The 19,016-nt window shown below is 42.8% G+C and overlaps 1 pseudogene; it reads right to left on the minus strand.

The window, feature by feature from the left end:
* Nucleotides 1-352: 352 nt before the first annotated feature.
* On the minus strand, nt 353-15,948 carry LOC133009411 (aminopeptidase Ey-like; annotated as a pseudogene).
* Nucleotides 15,949-19,016: the final 3,068 nt, after the last annotated feature.

Raw genomic sequence — 19,016 nt, forward strand, 5'->3', positions numbered from 1 at the left:
AAGAGAAAGTCGGACAATTAGTCGGATAATAATTTAAGAAAATAAGCAGCGAATAAAATGTAGAAACAATCCGAATTCAACATTTTAACAGGAGCTGATCTTCAGATACTTCCCCTAAAAATACATGTAGCCTGGAGTAATGATACTTTTAATATTACGCTTTTTCCCCCCCTTGTTATATCACAACTTTATTCTTGTAAATTTAGGCTATAATTTTCCCCCTCGGAGTGGCCCGTGATACTTTGTCGTTCGGATCAGTTCTTCAGACCAGAATCCGGATCTGGATCAGTTCTTGTTTCCTGATGATCATCAGAACTCAGTTTTCAGCTTCGGTCGAAAACGTTTTCCTTCAGTCGCTCTACGAAGCCGTTTCCATCTCGAACCACTGGAGGATCTTCTCCTGGTGCTCCTTCACCCACTGGATGTTCACGCTGATCTGCTCCACCGCCTGCTCCTCCTTCAGGTACGTCAGATCGTTGTCGGTCACAAACCGCACCAGCTGCACAAACACAGATGGAGGATGACGGTAGCGTTAGTCGCAGCTGAAGCACGATGTGGAAAAGTCATTTTATCATAATTAACAGAAAATATTCCTGATAATATAATACTCTCATACAGATGTGAGCTGTCAGTATCTCACTGGAAAATAAACCCTGCGTTCTGTGAAGCTCGAGACCAAAACCACAATCAGTCATATCTCAAAGTATTTCCTGTTGTGTTGCCAAAGCCTGATTTCTCTGATTAGTTCTTATTCGTCTGTGTCACTGAGTTTAACTCTCGTCCAAAAAACTCATCAGACGTGAATCGATCCTTCAGACGCTCGTCCACCATCGCTGAAGCTGGAAATACGAAACCCACACAAACGTAGCTTCAACCGTAGACTCTTTATAAAGATGGACGACGTGACAGCTCCCAAAATGAGCCCAAAACACCCTGATCGCCCCCTGGTGGCTGGCTGGTTGTAAACCCTGCCTCCTCCATGTTAGCAGATGGAGCACAGAGCAAACTAAAAAAACAAAATATACGTTAAATATGTGTTTTTCTCCAAATGACGTCTGTGGCGTGAGATGGAGACGCTTCTTTATTCTCGGTCTGTGATTCTGACGATCAGGGCGACTTTTTACCACGTTTAGATCCGTGTGTGTAACAGCATCATCCTCACAGGAGGTCACAGTTCACAGTTTGTCTACGTGTTGTGTTGTGTTGTGTTGCACTTTGGATCAGTCAGTATTTCAGGGTTAAAAACAACAAACAGCAGCACTAGTAGTGATGACAGAAAGACGTCAGATAAGATATCAGGGTGGAGCCAGTTACTCATTTGATTTAATAACGATGACTCTGCTGCGTGACTGGATCGTTTGACGTCACGGCGCCTTGGAGTTTATCACAATAAGGTAATAAATCCTCATGGTTACCTCCTCCAGTTCGAACTCTGTGGAGAACCTCCGGGCCACGGCCGCGATCAGAGCGTGTCCTCCGCTGCAGCAGAGACAGAGGCGACAGGGTGTTAGACAAACTCACAACACAACACAACACACACAGTTGAGTCTCTGAGATCCTGTTTGCTCCTGAAATGAAAACCTGTCTGTTGTGTAAATGTAAACCTCGATACTGACCCTGCAGCGTCCTGTCACCGTGCAAACACCGAGACTTTATGAAGGAAAGCTTGTGATAAGCACAGATTGAATAAGACGACCTTTGTAACTGATAAATCACTTTAAGTCGTTTATGGCTCTGGTTGTTTATTCGAGTGTTTGGACTCCAGGTTGATCTGCTGTCGCTCTGGAGTTTGTGTAGTTGTAGTTTGTGTAGTTGTTCCTCACTGAAGTCGAGGAGTGAGGACAGAGGATGTGACTCCTTAAGCCCGGTGAGGCAAATGGTGATTTATGAATATGGGCTATATTACTAAAATGATTCTTCATCACCATGTTGAAGAAAAACTTTACGATTTTGAGAATAAATTCGTACTTTACAAGAATAAAGCGATAATGTCGTGTGTCACGAGAGGATCAACCTGTTCTCTGTGTAAAGTGATGAATGTAGAATATCTTCTGAAGTTAAACTTTAGTAAAAGTTCCCCTTGCAACTTATTTTCAAAAGAAATTCTCTTTTTCTTTATTCTTGCGGCATTAAACCTTTATTCTCACGTTAATCTTACTCTGTCGTAGGGATTTAAAGTTGTGTAACAAACCTGGAAGTTTTGAAACCAGGTTTAAACACAATGTCTGAGATTAACTCCTCGTGAAGGTTTTCAGGCAAACAGCTGCTTATTTGCAGTGGTGTATAAAGTACTTGAAAGCCATACTTGAGTAAAAGTACAGATATCTTACCTGAAAGTGACTTCGGTAAAAGTAGAAGTCACCCGTCAGAAAATGACTTGAGAAAAAGTCTTATAGTAGCTCATATTAAAAGTACTTAAGTATCAAAAGTATCTGGTGTTGAAATGTACTTAAGTATCAAAAGTAAAAGTACAAGTACCAAAATTAAAAATGCAAAGTGCTTTTTATAGTAGGTCTATACAGACACAAAACAACCCAAAATGTTTCTCCTCAAGATTTATCTCAACTGACTGAAAAATTCTAACAACAATATGAATATAATGTATATAATGTAAAAAATTTGAACCCTAGATGAGAGAGAGAGAGAGAGAGAGAGAGAGAACCAACCTCCGATGCTCAAGTAACGAGCCAGTTTGAGAATGTCAGAAGTAGAAAGTACACATATTTTTGTTCAAATGTAACGAGTAAAAGTAAAAAGTCGTCAGGAAAAGAAACACTCGAGTAAAGTACAGATATGTGAAAAATCTACTTGAGTACAGAAACAAAGTATTTCTACCTCGTTACTTCCCACCACTGCTTATTTGCACATTTCATCAGACTTCGTGGTGAAAGCATCTTGTCTTCCAGTTCAAGTCTGTATCGGTAAAACCACATTCTCAGATTCCTGTTCAGGACCCACGAGGACTCCTGAGACACAGTCCAGATAGAAACTCACCGTTCACTGAGAAACTCCCAGTTTGCTCTGATGAAGTTCCAGGCCAGCGCGTGCCCGGCAGGATTCAGGGCGATGAGGCCAATAACGGTTGAAACGTCCATGAATCGGATCTTCTCCGGGTCCAAGGTGTACTGCAGGTATCTGTTGAGCAGCCAGGTCTCTCGGCTGCAGGACAGAGCCGCCCGGAGCTGCTCCCTCTCCGAGGTGTCGTTGGAGCTCTGGAGCTTGTTCCAGGCGAAGTCCCACTGAGCCTTCCCCCCCGAGGCCACAGCCTGGCAGTAGATGGTGGCGCGCAGGTTGGGATGGATGCTGAATCAGACACAAACACACAGATGCTTTCTTCCTGGTCCTGAGATGGTGACCGGACGCCAGGAAATCGTTCTTCCCAACCGCAATAAGACTGTATAATGCATCTCCCTCTGTCAGAGCCACCATCACAGAACTGCACTAAATATACACTTACTTCACATCATATGTGATATGTGTTCATATAAACCATATTGATATTATATATCATTTTATACAATAATATTGTCTTTTGCACACTCTGTCTTCATATTCTTACACTCATAGTATATTATATTATCTATTGTATAGTCAAATACTTATATTTATACCTCTACTATATATCATATATTATATCATACTCTCTGTATATTCTTTGTATATATAAGTCTATATACACATATTTACACATGTGTACATGTTATTATTATTATTATTATATATACTATTATTATTTTATATACTGTTGCTGCCATTATTACTATATACTGCTATTATATTGGTATAATTACTATCATATATAAATATATATTATGTTATATTATATACTATATATACTGCACTATTTTTATATACTGTCTAACAATAACATTACCATCATATCATCAGTACTATTACCATCATCTTGCCACTGCACCTTATCTACCTAATTATCTTGTGTTTCTGTTTTTATTCTTTCTACCTCAATATTTTTTTATTTTTTTTTATTTTATTCTATTGTATTGTATTTTATTGTATTCAAATTTACCGGCTGCTATGACGACTTAATTTCTTTTCGGGGATGAATAAAGTAATCTATCTATCTATCTATCTATCTATCTATCTATCTATCTATCTATCTATCTATCTATCTATCTATCTATCTATCTATCTATCTATCTATCTATCTATCTATCTATCTATCTATCTATCTATCTATCTATCTATCTATCTATCTATCTATCTATCTATCTATCTATCTATCTATCTATCTATCTATCTATCTATCTATCTATCTATCTATCTATCTATCTATCTATCTATCTATCTATCTATCTATCCATCTATCTATCTGTTCTACAGCCATGGATTTTTCTTCAAACATTACAGATATCTATGTGGATATCGTCTAAACACTGTTAGAGATGTCTGTACTTTTATGACTAAGGGCTTCATTGACCTCATTTTCACATTTGGAAAAACAGCAGGATTACACAAAACTTGGTTTCTACTTGGGTCTGGTTCTAACTCGACTGGAGAAGATCTAGTTGAGTCTTGGAACCTGAACGTAAAACTGGAACCCTGCGTCGAGCACGATGCAAGAATCTAAATAAGCAAGAGTTTAAATAAGAGACTAAGTAGGAATCTTATGAACCATGCACCTGGTGCCATGACCCTCTATTCCAACGTCATACTAACCAAAGTGGTTTTAGATACGACTGAAATAAACCAGGAGCTTGAGAATCAGGAGCTCAGATCTTTAAAATACAGCTAACGATATATCTCAGATATCGACTTTGCCTCAAGCTCCACATTCCATGCAGCAGCATCGTCTATCCCTGAGCTGGATACTGTACGTGACACATCCACATACAAAAGTAAAGTGCAAATGCATGAACACACATTAACACATGTCCATACGTACAGAACATGCATGTGTGTTGAGGTGATGAGCAAATACAAGACAATGAAAAGTCAGTGTCTCTCATTTAAAGTTGCACTCGGACAAATGATTTCAAATTCAGTGTAAAAGCAACAGAATCTGTGTTTCTTTTATTCTCAGGAAACAAAAACGGGGTCGTGACCTTGACGAGTGCAGCTTTAAAGATAAACAACGACATCATCACACGACAAAGAGACCGGATTAAACCACACCTACCTTCACTGAGTCGCTGCTGGAAAGCAAAGCTACAGAATATAATGACAACTATTAAAATTAGACCATTTACACCAGTCACAGGTGGATTCAAATATATACTTATCCAGAAATGTTTATACATGTTGGTGTTGTTTTTCATCCAGAAGGCAAACATCCTTGTAGCCATGGTAACACATTCTGGCAGTCCAACGAAACAGGCCACCTTCACGGCCAGGATCTGGCTGTGTCTTGGGAGGAAGCACAATCGTGTCATCGTTATATTCATGCGTACAGATATTAAATAAAAAATAACAAATGGGCTCTTTAACTTTGCAGAACTTTTACATTCACAGCAAATCTTTACAGTCGAGGAGAGAAATACTGAAGAGGTACGCTGAGGCTAGAGCTTAATCTGAGTCTATCAGTATCCTTACTGGGAGGAGTGGTCCCTGGGGACCCGGGAATGGTCCGTGTGGTTCCTGTAGAAGTTGTACAGCCCGGTGACCTGTTCCCGGAAGTACAGCTGCAGGAGGAGACAGCGTCACTGCACAGGTCCAGGAGAACATCCAACATCGCGGTTTCAGAGACACGTACCTGCATGGGTCCGTAGACCTCGGAGCGGTCGAACATCAGGACAAAGTACTCCAGGTTGGTCATGGCCGACCTCCAGGGGATGAACTCCGTCTCATTGCGGAGGAATCGGGTCAGATTCAGAGCCAGGGTCACGTCGACCAGTTTGGCCCTGAGGAAAACAAAACACCTGAGTGGACGATGTCATATTCCAGACGTATTCTCTCAAGATACAGTAGAAGAGCCTCTGACACTCCAGTACTTCAGTGTATCACCGTCACATCACTCACAACTTCCTTTCTAAGTACATGTTATTATCAAAGCTCTTTCTGGCAAACGTCCCGGTGCCTCGAGGTTGCCTTGGTCCTCGGGAATCATTGTGTGTCAGCCCTCCAGTATGTTATTATTACTTTTATATACTGCTTTATAAATACCCTTTTAAAGTATTTATATACTTGTTAATATTGCCGAACGCTTATGTGTTGAGACTTTGTTTTTGTTGGATTACTGATTCACGTACAATTTCAAGGTTCCTCTCGGGGTCTTTCCCCTGTTTAGATAAAGGTTTAAATTACTTTAAAACTCCAGGCACATGTATTTATATGATTTATGATTATGGGAACTGCACATTATGAACCAGGGAGCTGTGTGACTCGTGGACATGGTTTTGTGATTTACTTTATGCAGTGATTGCCTGAGATGATTATGTTCCACGGTCTGGTTTCTGTTCCATCGTGTCATGTTTATTTGCTCAGCTTGTGCAGGGAGCAGAACAGTGGAGGAGGGAGAGAGAGAGAAGGAGAGAGAGAGAAAGAGAGAGAGAGAAAGAGAGAGAGAGAGAGAGCTGCCAATCAGAAGGACGAGGACGGAGTCAGTACCTTGCCAAGTTGAACGCATCATCGATGAGCTGCCCTCGGTTTATCAGTGGAATCCGCTGGAAGAATTACATCGAACATGAGGCAGAAACCAAAAGGACCAAAGAATAATTTACTGACGGTTATATTTCATTTATTTGATCGTAGCTGTCATGAGGCTCATTAGTTGTTGTGGGTTTGTTCACCACTCTGGTTCCAGATCTCGGTCTAAACAACTATTTGATGGATTTGTTCAGACATTCATGTTCCCCAGAGGATTCACAAAGACTCACATTCAAACTACTCCAGGGATCCCTGTAAGATTTGGTTCAGACGTTCATAACTTTGGTAATGAGACCATATGAATCTCGCTAATGGCCTAACATGATGACCTTTGACCTGCTGCTTGCACAAGGGGAAGAGTCATTGGATTCATCTTCTGGGGAACACGAAATCGGACCAAGGCGACAGAGCAACCAGCCCGGAGCTGCTGACTCACCTCTTGGTCTTGTTCCATCTGACTCGAGAGGAGATCCCAGTTCTCCGGGTTGTAGTTGACTCGGTAGTATCCGGCGCAGTTCACGTTCGCCAGGATCCACTCTCCGTTCTTGGAAATGAATTCGTCTTTCGTATCTGTTCAAAAGAGAAATAACCAGATGACACTTAACTCACTGTAAATTGCGTCACATCCGTTTGTGTCTGACTCGATGTGTTTGTTCCAAATTGTCGTATATTGCATGTTACCTGTTACAGTCTTCATCAAGAATAGAGGAAATGCCGATTTACTTGACCTGTATCTGATCGGGACTTGCCACGAAAGACTGAACGGACAGAAAGAAAAACAGGGTATAGAAACAACATATATTTATATATATTATAATAGGATACAGATAGTTATAGTATAGACATTGTGTCTCCAGATGTTCTCGTCTGCGTGTAACCGAGGACGTTTTCAGCCAGGTTACTGTCAGTTGAATCATTTTGTTGTGCAACCCGACAGTGTTGTGCAGCTTTTAGTTACAAACCATTTCTCTATAACACTCCACATGTCAACAGTTTAATCTGGGACAACAATGTGTTTGTTGTACATGACTAATATCTGTGACTCAGCGTCATCACCTCCCCGACAACCTGCCGTTTCCAGCTAAAGGCAAATGAACAGTTTCCGCGTTGTTTCAAATGCTAATTGTTCCCGTCTGCTCTCAGAGGCGTCATCGAGAAGCGGACTGACATCCCCCTCACTGACCCCTCCCCCTTGTGGTGGGCTTTCCTCGCCACAGCTGTCTGAATGTAATTGTCTTGACCTGTTCCGTGACTGTTTCTCAGCACAAAGTCTTTTCTCTCTTTCTCAGGACATTCCAAATTGTTATTCTGGCTACGACCAAACATTGTGCAATGGCTCAGATCAATTGTCTTTCTTTTCTCTGCTTCTCGCTCTTCTCCCGCAGACTCTTTGGTCGACATGTTGGTTTACAGATTCAGTCGCCACAGTCAGAAAACCAAAAGTACACATTGAGAGCAGTATCTAGGCCGGGGGGTTTAAACTCTGAACTCTTATCTCATTGTCTTCAGCGTTCAAGAGGAACTGGAGGCGAATATTCTCACAGCGTTGTAAAGTGATGACATCACCTGACGACAGATTAACGTTTCAACTTTGGTCTGAGGAGAGATAAACTAAACTGTACCTGCATAAACAGTTTCTATGTGTGTTTTATCTAGTCGCTGTAGTCACAGGCTAGTTGCTGACTTTGTGTGTCTGCTGTTTGGTGCTTGGCAGGTGGTGTGTAGTGGTTTTATTTGGAGTTTTTCTCCATTGAAAACAGCTGTTCACTTTCTCTGAAAATTCAGTGGGACTGAGCATAACAGCAAATAAAAACAATTCGCAGTTTTCATGCAGCTCTACTTTATCAAATGCAAACTGTGGGGCCCAGCACTAAACCTTGTGGGACTCCACATTTAGAGTTACCACCAGCAAACTGTATGAAATATTTAACCTTGTATAAACCATCATTCCGACTATATGACTGTAATAAAGATAATACTTTTTTTTGCTGTGGAAGATACAACGTCTATAAACTGTGACGTGATTTGCTTAAAGGAATCAGCAGATCATCGCCGTGACTTCAGCTCAAACCTGGAATCGGCAGAGTCGTTGAACAGGAAGTGCTTCTGGTCGACCTCTCCGCTCGTCGTGTTGATGGTGATGACGGGATATCCGATCTGATTGGTCCACTTGTGCATCACCGACGCAACGTTGGTGTGACCATGATCGGCGTCCACGGCCTGGAAACAAGCCACGTGTCAATTTATATTTTACCACTTAAATACTGCAGTAGAAATAAGAATTACTCAGAGAATAGTATGAACATATTCATCATCTGAAACAAGGGATGCTGAAACTTGTCTAAATTGAGGATCTAACCTTTTGAATGTAATCCCACAGGTTCTTCTGGTCGGTGTTTCTGTACCTGAAGTCCGAGAGGTACATCTGCAACACACACACACACACAGAAGGAATGAGAGACGCAGTTTCCTCCTGCATTCAAAACAACGATTCCACAGAGGAGAGTTTGTATCGGGAGTTTATTGGTTTCATATTTCTGCACCTGCCTGTTCTGTTAGAAACCCCGATCGTGTTTTACTCTCTGCAGGAAACAAACAGAACGCTCTCACTGAGGACTGTGAACTGTGTCTTTGTGTTTTCCCTTTGCCACAGATTAAACCCAGATGTTGGAATGTTTGACCTCGGAGACACAGTAATGCCATGTTATTGTCAACAAATTACAATTTTGATATATGATGAAATATTTGTCCACTGACGCTGGGATAGAGTTGTGTAACTGAGGGCACAACCATTCCGATCTGGGAGAGGGCTTTTGTTGGATTACCGGGGAATTGAGTGCCGTGCTGGGCTGAGGGTTCCCGTCTGAACGCTGGAGGCTCGCTCACCACAACCACAACCACGCAACCACAACCACGCAACCACAACCAAGCAACCACACAGGAACCACACCAAATGCATCCGCTGCACTGGGTGAAATCTGCAGTGCATGCAAGAGGCTTGATGACGTGAGGACGACTCACAGTAAAACAAACACAGCAACAAGCATCAACACGCTGCAGCAATCAGAACACTTCCTGTGTCGTGACACCACCTGTTCCTGGAGAAGAGAAAAACCAAAGAGTCGGCAAATCAATCTGCTGCTTTTCCATCCAGCTGAGGGAAAGTGACGGAGCTTCTTGGATTCAGAAACTCTCTGGTTGGATCCAGGGTTTCACGATATTACAGGGTGCTCGTGTGATTTCTGAAGCGGAAATTCTTTTTGACTTTTCTCACTGCCAAAATTAAAGCGTCTAATTATAAAAACTTTGGTGTGGTGGTTTGGTTCCCCACCCATGTCGTATAAGTCCTACTTTCTGGTGAGCCAGAGGAGAGGCTTTGCCAGGACTCTGTGCAGCGTGTTAACGTCCATTAAGACGACTTTATATAGAGATGGATAACATGGAAAGTGAAGCCAAATCATCTCGATAGCCCCCTGGTGGCTGGTTGCAGTATCGGACATAGATATGGTTTAAGGAGAATCGTGTGTCTTCAAGTAAGATTACAGAAAAACATCTGGACGGATTTCCGGGAACGATGCCGTGTGGGTCAGGGGAGAAGCTGTTACATTCCGGTGCAGATCCATGAATCTTTGTTCTCCTTCCCAGGGAATAAGTCGTGGATCTTGATTTTAAAACATCCGACACATTAAGGGGACTGATATCTATGAGTGTGGGTAACTTGGTTCAGCTCGATGGAACTTAAGGGCCTTGTCGGAGGTACGCGCTGAACTGAGTGACCATTCTACAGATGTATTTGATATAGAAGAGAGATCCTCTCCACTGACAGGATCAGCTGATGATGATCTGCTCTGTGAATTCTCTCTAGAGACGTTTCTGAAGAAGTCGGCTCAACCTCAGCCGATCTGAGAAGACGAGTTAAGTTATTTCTTACATTGACTCCTCGGTCGAACACCTTTTGCTCCACGATGTCTGCCAGCATTCTCAGCACCATCGCCCCCTGCAGGGTAAACAAACACAAAAAGCACGTGGACATCAGCATCCATCGCCAAATATATATAGAGAAAGAAACCTATCTGGTGTAAAATGCTGATTCCGCGGCGAGTTGACTCTGTACCTTACTGTAGGTGATTGAATCGAACATGCCGAGGATCTCAGCGGTGGTCTGGATGTCTCCCTGTGGAACAGTGAGCGGGTGGGAAGCTTCCAGAGCGTCCTCCTCGAACGCCGTGTGGAGGTCAGACACCACACACGCGTCTCTCTGCAGAAAACAAACGCACGGGGTTTGGATTTGTATTGTTTGACTTCGCCCGCTGCGAAACGTCCCTCCACCTCTCAACTCACCATTCTGAAGGACGGCTCCGCGGCATCCACGGCAAAGTAGGCCATGTAGGTGGCAAAGCCCTCGTTCAGCCAAACTTCATTCCACCATTTCATCGTCACCAGATTTCCAAACCACTGTCAAAGAAATGGGAATAAAAACCATAGACACTATCGTCAAATTCCAACCCACAAACACAGATCGGAGTCCGGTCCGTGATCCAGAAGGATCTCATATCATTTTAGTTTTGGTCACGGTTGAAAACACGACGTTCTTCTCGCTCTAACCTGATGAGCGAGTTCATGTGCAATGAGAGTAGCGATGAGTTCCTTGTGCAACAGCGAGGACACGCCCTCCTCGAAGAGCAGAGCTCCCTGCTGGTACGTGACCAGTCCCCAGTTCTCCATCCCAGTTGGGTTCAAGTCGGGCAGAGCGATTTGGTCTATTCACAGAGAAGAGGACGAGAGGTTTCAATCAGAAAAACTCATCGATCAACTCAAACTGCTCCTCCTACGGTGAAGGAGGAAACACATTCAATAGAGAAAGAGACGACATGAAGGGAAACACACTTTAAATCAGGAATTCAGAAGATACAAGAACAAACACACGGAAAAAGATCTGCTACTTTTCTAAGAAGGCAACCGAGGAGGCCGGAACCCTTTAGATGTGAGACACTGTGTGTGTAGGTGTGAGTTTAATCCTGTGTCGGGTTAGGGTTGCAAAATTCCGGGAATATTCAAAGTTGGAAACTTTCCATGGGAATATACGGGAATTAACGGGAATAAACGGGAATATACGGGAATTACCGGGAATAAACAGGAAATGTTGTGGGTATTTTATACTAACTGTATTGACCTTGTCATATACAGACATAAATATAAACATTTTGTTTTGTCATAGGCTGATTTGAGCCCTGAGGAAACTTTGGGCACTTGACTATATGCTTCTGCATCGTTGTGTCATTCTTAACATAGGTCTTTGCACAGTATTTGCAAATGTACACAGCCTTTCCTTCTACATTGGATGAGGTGAAATGTCTCCACACATGAGAGAGTGCACGTGGCATTGTTCTGTAGAATAAGATGAGAAAAAGTTTGTAAAAAAACACTAATGCAATGCCAGAGATATAAATAGTTAGCCAAACAATTGGAATCGTCTGTAAACATATTTTACAATTGATGGATAAATGAATGGAAATAGTCTAGATGAACAGATGAACAATCCTCAATCAGCATGCTAATATATTTTCCCAGTAATATCATAGAAACTTACCTGACTAGTCCTGCACTCTACAGCAGGCCTCAATAGCCCTGCTGTAGAGTGAAGCATGCTGGGAGTTATCTGTGCATGTGATGGAAGAATGCACAGTGGAGGGTTGGAACTCAACGTTCCATACATCTTTAAAATAGAGTTTTGAATGATGTTTTTATTGCTCAGCGTTTAATTTGCGTATATTTTTTTTTTTTTTAAATTCCCAAAATTCCCGAGCTAAACTTCCCATGGAAACTTTCTGGAAACTTTCCGCCCCTTTGCAACCCTAGTCGGGTCAGATGTTAACGGGTCCTGGCAGGTTCAGATTTGACTTGGAGATAATCATAGGTAACGGGTCTGCTGCGGAGCTTTGAGAAAACATGGACCCGTGCACGTTGTTTTAGAAACAAGTCTAACATCTGCTGCTGTCGGAGAACTTTAGTGGACGAGCTCCTGAAGCCCGGAGCGAACACCAGGCTTTTCTCAAAGTCTTACAGAGCTTCTTCATCGAGTAATCGATTCCAAACTTCTTCTCGTAGAACTGGAGGATCTTTCCGGTGATGTTGGCGGCGTACTGGGCGTGTCCTGCTGCGATGGCCTCGGGACGAGCAAACGTCTGCACAGAAGAAACGTGAAGCACACAAGGTTATTTTAATATAATTCAAACATATTTTTATTGAAAACTACATTTTATTAACTCTGACTTTATGGAAATCTGTAGGAGCGACACATGAAATATTAAATTCTTTGAACTGGTTCAGGAAACATGAATACAGGTTAATGATTTCTGTTTAAGAATAAGTTTATTCAGCGAACCTCAATTTCCAAATGTTTGTAGAAGAAAATTGAAAGTTTATTGGTAAAAATCCAAACAGGCCATTGTGGACACGATATAAACATTGAAATTGAATTCACCTCGAATAATAATAAAGACATATATATATATATATATACATACTTGAATGTCCACACGTTCATGTGGGGATTTAACTGATTTGAAATCTGAAACCGTGAAGGCGAACAGGTACGTTGACATCCTCGGTGTCGGGTTGAAACTAGTGAACTCCCACTCATCGTCTATGATGCTGGAGTCTGAGCCGGTGGAAAGAAGAAGGAAGGACGTGTTTTATTCTGTGTTCACGTTCATCCTGAGCTTCGATGTGACCAGAGGAGTTACTGTACGTGAGTTTTCGTGTTTTTTTCACCTAGTTCCATTGCGTTACTCAGAGCCGTGGTGTGTCGTCTGTGGATGATGGTGACGTGAAACACAGCCTTCATCTCCGGCTCGTCGAAACAAGGAAACACTGTCCTGGCGAAGGTTGGCTCCAGATTGGTGGCGGCCAGGAATCTAAGAATCAGAGATAAGGACGGTCAGCAGTCCATCGGGTTCATGTGCTGAAGGAACACAAGATGAAGAGGGCGGGATTCACACTTGTGGTATATCACTTCTAAATGATGAGCACTGATAATGTGGTGGTCACCGTTTGTCTGTAACACGCACAGGAAGTCACATGCACGGTTCTGGACCAACAACAGCTGGAACCACTGAGCAACATCACAGCTACAGATTCCACCGTTTGAGAATATGAATTTCAATGAATGTAGAGAAAAGGGGAAAGAACAGACCCCCAGCGAGAGGGGACTGAGGGAATATCTTGTTTCCTGGAACTGAATAGAGAATAAATCAACCCACACGAGCACAATGTGTGGGCTGTCGTCACAAAGGGATCAGTTACCTCACGAGACACTGATAGAGTTTGATTGTTCTGCATGAATTCATTTCAAATCCAGAATCCTGGATTTCCCAGGCAGACAAATGAACAAGACTCCTTAAACAAAAGCCAATGTGTACTGTTTTAAGAACATAGAAATAATACAAATGATAATAATAACAAAATATAATAAACATGTCAAAACACAGTCACACAGTGCTTTACACGTCAAAAAGGAAAAATTGGAGCTAAACAATAAGAAACAGTTAAAAAGCAAAAGATAAGAAACTATTCAAAAGCAAGATAACCAAAGATAAACCTGAAATAATAAGTCATTATATTATATGATTAAAATAGAGGTAACAAGGTTTCAGGTCACGACCCGACACCGATGTTTGTTCAAGTTCTGATGTTTCTGTGAAGTCTGGTTTTAATTTGTTATTTGAAGATATAGAAAGCTTGATTTCGTCCAATGGGAAGCGGAGAAATGTCGTCCATCTTTATTTACAGTCTGTGGTTGTTGTGGCAAGTTGGCAAACAAACAGAAAGTCCCACAAGTCGAGTAAAGAAAGAAGAAGCGACACGAGCGACCACGGAGTTGGACAAAAGCACCGGAATAGACAGAGACTGAATTACAGGGCGGGGCCGACAATCACACAATCAGGGAACACAACACGACAAAGACGGGAAGAGAAACAAGGAAGACACACACAAGGTGATAAACTGGGCGTCGGAAGATAAGCTGAAAAATGTGATTCCAACTGGGTCAAGGAGTCGGAGCCACAACTGGAAAGTCGGCGAACAAGTTGGTACATGAAACCAATTAACATCATTTTACACTCAGCTCTTCACAGAAGCTTCTAATGTGAACTTGTCAAATGTTAATGTCATTTGCAAACATAGTAGATAATAGAGATTTTTTTAATGGGACGTTGAGAGGAGCAGTTGAGTTCGGATTTCTGGGGAAATACTGAAGCCAAATCTAGATATGACATATATATTTATCTGTTTTATACCTTTCCACTTCTTTTTATATTCAATTCTATTTTGGCACCAAACAGCATTAAACATCTTTACCAATGATTAATGCTCTCGGAGTAATTAATCACATTATTTTAAAGTAGAACAGTCAAACTTTTTATTTTGGAAACTGCACGAAATTGTACGCACTCATAAATATAAATTATCCTCTGAGAAATCAGCAAAATGTCAAAAAATCACCTGAAGTCCCAATGTTAAAGAACAAAATCCTTGATCTGCCCCCTGAGCTGTTTTCACACCAATATTTAACGAGTTCTTTCCTGACGCAGACGACTTCCAAGTTTCACGATAATCTGACAGATAGTTATTACACAAACAGACTAAACTGACAGAGTTGTTTCTCTAGATTCCACCAGGACACGCAACAACAAGCAATGATCACAAATTCTGCACAGAGAAATTCAAAAGCTTTAAACTTTACCTCACCGGGTCCATGTCCCCTTCATATTCAGAGACACCTTCTAAATACATGCTGAGGAACAGTCCATCCATACTCCATAACTGTCCCTCAAACTTCAGAAACAAGCTGTAGTTTCCTCCTGCCTCCAACGCCACGTCCAGCTTGATCTCCAAAAAATCAGCTTCCCCAGGAATGACCACGGAGGAACCTATCTCCTCATTCAGGTCGTCTCTGTTCTTCACCACCGGGTCAGAGACGTCCAGCCCTCTGCTGTGGAGGTAGATGCTGCTCGTCGTCCGGACGCACTTCAGGTAAACGGTGGAGTTTCCAGTGAAGAGGGTGGTCTGGTTGGGAGAGGTGACGTTCACCACCTCGATGATCCGGTGGTAGAAGTGAGGCTGCAGGAACACCTCGTAGCTCTCGGGGATCAGGTTCTTCGGCAGCCGCTTCTCAGGCGGCGGCTGCTCGGTGGTGGTCACGTAGGGGGGGAGGTCTGTCGGGTTCATGGTAGCGATCTGGGTCTTGTAGAAAATGATCATGGTGATGATGCCGGTGATGACAGAGATGGTCAGGAAGATACAGGCCCCGGCGATGAGCTTGGACTTGCAGGAGTTCTTGGCCATGGTGGCTGCTCCCTTCACTCAGTCCTGGAGGTCTGCTTGCTCCTCTGGTGGAGACGAGTCCCTGAGCCTGTGTGACTCAACATCAAGATCTGGTCCGTGCACATCTAAGTAACCTTCCTCCCATAAACAGGGCTTGGCCTCAGCTATTAATGGTCTGCACCAAGATTAAGCATTAACTTGGGCATTGACAAAGGAGCAAAGATTAGGGCTCATGCTGCGAAGAGGGCGATGTTCATTGGTCTCGTTGTAAATAATCAGTCAGATTGCGCGCTCCCACATCTGGAGGTGGTTACTGTGTCTTCCCACTAATGCCGGGGTTACGTAAACCTGGAGGAACACTTGATCCACACACTGCGCTCTGCAGCCCATCACACACATCCCGCTCCCTCTCTGCGAACACAGCACAGCCTGATCCCCGGCACATCTCCACTGGACACCAGAGCTCCAGGGGAGGACATCATCTGCGACTGTAGGAGACTCCAGAGTCCAGAGTCCTGTCCTCAGAGCCTCCTCCTCCTCCTCCTCCACGGGCCGGGGCTCACAGGGGTCAGAGGAGTGGCGTCCCAGCATCAATGGGAACACGGGTCCTGTGAGACTGACAAGCTCCCAACAAACCAGAAGCATATGAGGAGAGGAGAGTGCTGAGTGGGCTGGTAAAGACCGGGGGGGGGGAAGAGAGGTGGAGAATAGAACGCGGAGAGATTTGGGAAATCACTGAATTAGCTGGAAAGCCCCAAACCTCAGGAAACCGTGGCCACCACACACACACACGCACACATTCCTCACCTCAGGAGAGGAAACAACAGCACAACGGCGTCCGTGTAAGAGCACAGGGCGCAGCGCCAGGGGCTTCTACTGGGAACAGATGTTCCTGGTGAAGGGTCAAGGAGAACAAACCAACCCCAGCAGGTCCAAGAACCCAGATCGCTCGACGGCGGCGACGGCAGATCGTCACCACAGCGAGGCCGGGGGGGCAGGTGGTCGGGGTTACACTTCATCCCTGGTCAACGGGGATGAAACGACTTTTACGACACTTGTGTGGAAACATTCTGGTGTAACTTGAGAAATACGCACACCATCATAAACCCGCTTGCATTTAGTCGAGAGGTTTTAAGAGCGAAGGGAAAGCAAATAAAAAAAAACATGAAACAATCCTCTGGTGAGCGTTTAAAGAAATGCTCCGTGGATTCCGGTAAATTCTAAAAGGGCTGAAGGACCAGATGTTACAACATCTGTCACAAGGTTCTACTGACAGAGCCGTCGCCAGGTGAACTATCCATGTTCCCTGTGTATAAAACACACACACACACACACACACACACACACACACACACACACACACTCACACACACTTCTAACCTGAACATGTCACCTTAAAAAGAAATGATTTAATTTTTTGTCCCCATAAAACAGAGAGGTCCCCGTAATGATGGTGTGTAAACAGGTGTATGTCCCCACAAGGTGAATGACAAACCTCCAGAGGTTCAGAGGACCGGAGAGAATTCTGTTCTAAAAGTTTTAAAAGGTGCAAAAGCAGGTGAGGAGGGAAGGGATGAAGTGCGGTGAACAGGTTTGTGTGGTAAAGGTCTTTCAACACACACACAGACACACACAGACACACACCTGTAGGGTCCTAATCATAACAACACCACACCCCAGCACAGAAAGTCAAAAACGACAACAAAGATACGAGCATAATCATTTATGGAGTTTCTTGTGGAATGTTCTACACTCAAACGTCTCATGGCATCAACAACCACACACACAAACACACACATTGATTCTGTGCACGCTGAAGAAAATAAATACCCTCACGCACACGTCTGCAGGTACTGAAGCAAGAGTTCCTGTTTGCCAACTCTTGGACGAGAACGCCCCCTACTGGCGAGGACCAGAACTGCAAAGGCACTGACTCCAGAACAGTTTGAGGCTCACGGTTACAAAGAGGACGACAGTAACATTTCACAACATCGTGAAGTAAATGGAATTTCCTTATCATAAACAATAACTTGATCCTTTGAAGAGTACTTTGGAAGAGACGGTTTCAATGATTCATGAAATCCATACGTTCGGTTTCTCTGCATTAGAACGACACTTTGCAACGTTTCTCCTCAAAGCAGCAGTTTGATTAAAGTGAGTTTGAACAGTAACAGTAACATCGTGTTGCCTTAAAAAGGAAAAACACAAAATCAAAGTCCAGATCACATCGACCACACAACGACCCAAAAGAGGCCATCTTAAAAAAAAACAGGTGCAAACTTGGTCCAGCACTGAAATGTAACAAAACCTGTGCAGCGCCACCGACAGGCTGTGATTAGAATTACACCAGATTAATACCGACGCCCTCGGGTCAGAGTTGGGATTCAGAAGCAGCTCGAGATTTCAGGTAATTCTCAACGAGGATTTATTCTCAGTGAGCAGTCGTTCAATAATTCCACCGAGTGCGTTGTGTTGATTTAGTCGATTTAAATTTGGTTTAATTGAGGTTTTCAGATGTTTTCTACTAAACCTGTAGCTTCCACTCACTGCAGCTCTGATCCTGTGGGTTCATTGTTCACTTAGATTTAAAGTGTGATTGAGTTTAAGGAAGTTTTGAGCCTTTCACTTTCCACAGATGATCATTTTCTTCTGTTGCTTAAATGTTCATGGTTCAAATGTTTTTTTTAAATACAATTTTCGTGTCTTCGAGAAGACGATCACTTAAGCTTCCATTTTAAAATCTCTTGTCTATATTGTGCAGTTTTCTTTGAAAAGCTTCATGAATCAGAAACATTAAATGTTCGTCTTGAGGTTAAATACGACTGAATCCCATCAATGACCGAATGACAACAGTAAAAATACAGTACAGTAAATATCACTTTTCCACAATTATATTCCCTCAATAAACTGACGCTTAGAATAAAGGCAAAAATATGTTTCTAAATTAAAGTGGAATATTTTAAAAATAAACCTGTAACATTGTTTTTTTTTTTAAAAAGGAATATTTATATAAAAGGTTCAAATATTTTGATAAGACGTAATATTCCATTGATAAAATTTCAAAAAAGCAGGAATATAACAACAACAAG

Source organism: Limanda limanda, chromosome 8, assembly GCF_963576545.1.
Source record: "Limanda limanda chromosome 8, fLimLim1.1, whole genome shotgun sequence".
Classification (NCBI taxonomy): domain Eukaryota; kingdom Metazoa; phylum Chordata; class Actinopteri; order Pleuronectiformes; family Pleuronectidae; genus Limanda; species Limanda limanda.